The sequence below is a fragment of the Globicephala melas genome, chromosome 9 (assembly GCF_963455315.2).
Source record: "Globicephala melas chromosome 9, mGloMel1.2, whole genome shotgun sequence".
Taxonomy (NCBI): Eukaryota; Metazoa; Chordata; class Mammalia; order Artiodactyla; family Delphinidae; genus Globicephala; species Globicephala melas.
Genome location: NC_083322.1, coordinates 26,313,485 through 26,318,119, shown reverse-complemented (window position 1 = coordinate 26,318,119; position 4,635 = coordinate 26,313,485). Strand labels below are relative to the sequence as shown.

At 41.1% G+C, this 4,635-nt stretch overlaps 1 non-coding gene across 1 annotated transcript; it reads left to right on the top strand.

Annotated features, from left to right (window-relative positions):
- The first annotated feature begins 1,987 nt into the window (after positions 1-1,987).
- On the top strand, positions 1,988-2,097 carry LOC115853965 (U6 spliceosomal RNA). Its single transcript, XR_004039808.1, has one exon. It is a non-coding gene; the product is annotated as a U6 spliceosomal RNA (small nuclear RNA).
- The last annotated feature ends 2,538 nt before the right edge of the window (positions 2,098-4,635 follow it).

Sequence of the window (4,635 nt, the reverse complement as noted above, 5' to 3'; positions counted from 1 at the left end):
AGTCATCCCCTACTTCTACCCTCCTGCCCACGTGCATCTATCCTGAACTATGGGCTGGTGCCTATGGCTGGTCAGGTCTGCTGGGGGAAGCTCAGGTAAGAGAACAGAAGGAGTGTGGGAAGGAAGGACATATGAGAGGAACATGGAGCTCACCCAGACCAGCTTCTTTTACCACTTAGATTGGTTGGGGTAAAATTAAAGCCCTTTACCAATCCCCTCTACTGCTCCCCCCAACAAACATGAAATATTTTTTCACTCAACTGTATAAATCTTTACTTGATCTTAAGTAAATCTAAAATTATGTCTGTAATCTTAGGAATCAAAAATAGTTGAACACAATTGTGCATTATGTACAATAAGTGGAGGAGTCAAAGTCAAACCAGGGTCAGGGGTGTCTTCTAGAACCATGCTCTTTCCACAACAGAGAGCTGCTCGTAAATAACAGGAGTGGAGGGCTTCCCTGGTGGCGCAGTGGTTAAGAATCTGCCTGCCGACGCAGGGGACACGGACTCGAGCCCTGGTCCGGGAAGATCCCACATGCCGCAGAGCAACTAAGCCCGTGTGCCACAACTACTGAGCCTGAGCTCTAGACGCTGCAAGCCACAACTACTGAGCCTGCAAGCCACAACTACTGAGCCTGCGAGCCACAACTACTGAAGCCCGCACGCCTAGAGCCAGTGCTCCACAACAAGAGAAGCCACTGCAATGAGAAACCCGCGCACCGCAACGAAGAGTAGCCCCCGCTCGCCACAACTAGAGAAAGCCCACGCGCAGCAACGAAGACCAAACACAGCCAAAAATAAATAAAATAAAAAATAAATTTAAAAAATATAACAGGAGTGGGAGCGCTGTGTGAGGAAAGCCCACAAACAAAGTCTAAATAAAACAAGCAGAAACCTCACCAACGGCTGACAGATATTTAAGGGCTTCCTGAATGGGTGATAATAAAGCTCCACTAGGGAAAATTCTGGAAACAGATATAGCTCTTAGTGCATAACAGGTGTTGGGATCAAAATGTAGATGCAAGAATGTTTGTACATCAGGGCTGTAATGGAATTCTAAATGGTGTCTTCTGGCACAGCAGTTTTATTTCAAGAGATGTTCTAATTTCAAAGCCATCATTCCAGAAGTCAGCAAATTATGAGCATGAATACAGAGAAACTGCACCAGAGTATATTGATGAAATCTTTCCCAGTCCTCCCAACCACAAATCTTGAGTGTAGCTATTGAGAAAACGTTCGCTTGTAAAACATTTAGAGATAATAGTGAGAGTTCAACTCAAAACTTGGGTGAGGTAAGTATCATTGTTCAGCATATAAATGATTGCACAAGCAAAACTAATGTGTTCATAAGAACAGGATGTGTGCATAAGAACAGGATGTGTTTGTGGAGGCTGTCTAAGGCCCTAAATTGAGAAAGTGGGGGGCAGATGTGGTCTTAGACACAGCAGATCTCAGAGATTAAGAGCAAGGGCTCTATGGGCAGGCTGACCCAGAGCCGTGTCTTTCACCCATAGCTTACTGGTTGTAAGACCATGTGTAGTTAATTATACTACTATTTCTGAATCTTAGTTTTACTATCCTTAAAATGAAAATAAGGGAATTACCTCATTGCATTCTTTTTGAATTAAGCTGGACAATGCATTGTGCATTATTTAGCATAGTGCCTGGAATATATTAAGAACGCATTTAATCTAGATTTAATCACTTTTCAGTTGTTTCATTTTCAACCAGATAAATTAGGAAAATACAGCAATGATCATTTTGGATCAGATAACCTATCCCTATATTCTGTCTCTGCGTGTAGAATCAGAAGGTATTTTACTCACCTTCCATGCCTCAATACCCTGATAGGGAGCATTATAGAATTGATCAAAGCCCTTTTTTTATAATAGTCATTAAACGGATCTTGCTTGTCTTTCAGACTCACAGTCTCTATAATTTTTTCTTCTTTATGTAAATAAGTGTTTTCATTAAAATGTGTACCAGTGCTCACCTCAGCAGCACATATACTAAAATTGGAACAATACAGAGAAGATTAGCGTGACACCTGCTCAACGATGTCATACAGGAAATTCAGGAAACATTCCACATTATTATGAAAAGAGTTCTGGATGTGGATGGTGGTGTTGGTTGCACAACAGTATGAATGTCTTTAATACCACTTAACTCTTCATTTAAATTGGTTAGCATTGTAAATTTCATGTTACATATATTTTACTATGATACCGAAATTAGAAGAAAATGTATTAACACCGCTTCATTAAGAGGACACTGAGCTATTAAAATACTGGTCCCTTGTCAACTATTTTATATATTTGACTGGTCACAGAATAGCTAAATTCCTAGCCCACTGTTATCAGCAAAGCAGAGGCAAACACAGCATTAAAATTCTGAATATTGCAAAGACTGACCAGAGCAAGCTGGGTTTTGCTTATTTATTTATGCTTACTGCAATACATAACAATTCAGAAGCATGACCATTTGTAGAATTACCTGTTATCACTGAATATTCCACTATTGTATTTTTATACTTCTAGAGAGACTCGTGGGACAGAAGAGAGTAATCAAAGCGTAATTTTATTTCATGTTGATGCCAAACAGCAATTTAAAATGTTCTTGTATTATTTACTTTTCTATACAGAATTGAGTAGAAAGCTTTTCTGAAACTAAAATGACTGATTGAAACAACTTGTGTATGAATGTGAAGCATGAAAACAAATTTACACCAAGTGAATATTCACAAGCCCTATTGCAGTTTCCACTCTTCTGTGATCTAACATCTCATCAGGCAACAAATATGGTGATGAATGCTTTTGAGAAGAATATAGTTGTTTTCCATTTTTCTTGTGATGTGAAAATAACAACTTCTTGTTTTCAAAATCAAGTCAACCTTTACCTGCATCCATGCCCTTAAATTCCACCTTCCCTCCTGTTACAATAGGTGAAGTTTCCCTGTTTCTATCTACTGCTCTCTCTATAGCTAAAGCTAGTTGAAATAGCTATTTTAGTTTCCTCACTTCTTACTCTCCACTCAACGCACTTCAGTTTATCAGCACCTTCATCTTGCCACGCCCAGTGGCCACCTCTCCAGCTTCACCTTTCTCAACCTGTGAGCAGCATTGGACATGGTCTTGTTTTTGACATCTACCCTCCTAATGTTTCTGCTTCTTCAGCAGCCTCTCCTTCTCAGCCTTCTTTGCTTGCTCCTTTTCTCCTTCCTGCTTTTAATTACCAGAGTGCCATGAGACTCAGTCCAGGGGTCCATCTCCTCTTCTATCAACACTCTTCCTAATGGTCTCACCCAGACCCTGCGTGCAAATACCATCTCTCTGCTAATGACTACTAAAGGTATATATCCAGCCCTGACCTCCCCCTGAATCCCAGGCTCATATCCAATAGCTTACTCCTCATTTCCACTGGGTGTCTATTAAGCATCTGCCCAAAGCAGCAGCCTTAATCACCCCTCCAGAGCCTGCTCCTTCTTTAACTGACTCAGTTGCTAAGTCTGAAAACCCAGAAGCCATCTTTGACTTCTCTCTCTGTCTCCCCTGCAATAAATCTATCAGCAAGTCTTGTCAGCTTATGTATATCAGAACATTTCCTAAACCAGTCACGTTTGCCGCCTCCCCTGCCACCATCCTTGTGTGTTATCATTAACTCTCACCTCAGCAAACGCAGCAGCCTCCCCGCCAGCCGGCTTGCTTCTGTGCCTGCCCTCCCACACTTCATTCTCCATGGAGCAGGCAGACAGAGCTTGTAAAGGCTAAATCCTGTTATGCTGCTCCAAAGGTTCCAGGGTCCAGGCATCACACTTAGAATAAAACCCAGCTGCTCACTGCCTCCTGATCTGGCCCAGGCCACCCTTCAGATCTTATTTCCTACTATCCTGTTCTCCCATTTTTTTTTACTGCTCTAAGCCAAATCGCCCTTATTATTCCCCAAACGTACCAATGTGTTTCCCACCACAGGGATATTTACTGACACGTAGTTAGTTTTGGATAAATATTTACCAAACAAATGATGGTAAGCTGGGCTGTTTCCCTTCTCCACTCTCACTATAATTTTCTGTCAATATATACAACTTCCCTACACACTTTTGTACCCACTCTGCATTACATCCAGAGAAAAAGAACACTATCAGTCTTATTTTAGGGTTACTCACTGTGACTTACTCAAAGTGTTTCTTTTTCCAGTGAGAGGCCTGACGGAAGGGATGGCTACCTTGATTTAAGGCAGCCCGAGGCATGTCTTAAAAAGCAGTTATGCAAGATGATTAAGTTCCATATATGTGCTGTAAAACATTGTGGCTATAATTAGCAACACTGTATTGTATGCTTAAACATTTATTAAGAGGGTCTCATTTTAAGTGTTCTTATCACTATAAAAAACTTCCTCCTATCAGATTTGTTAGATTACAGCATATCTAAAATTCAAGTTTTGGGGAGGGGAGCAGTGCTGCCTCTGTAACTAAGCAGATTACAGCCAGGGGCCAATAATTTGCATTTATACTAACATCATATCTATCTTTTCACCCTATTCATAATCTGATTAACTCTCACCACTGTTTTCCACCCCTCTCCTCCGTGTATCTTCCTTAAGTTCAGTAAGGCTAAGGTCTAGAAATGAGTCTTGG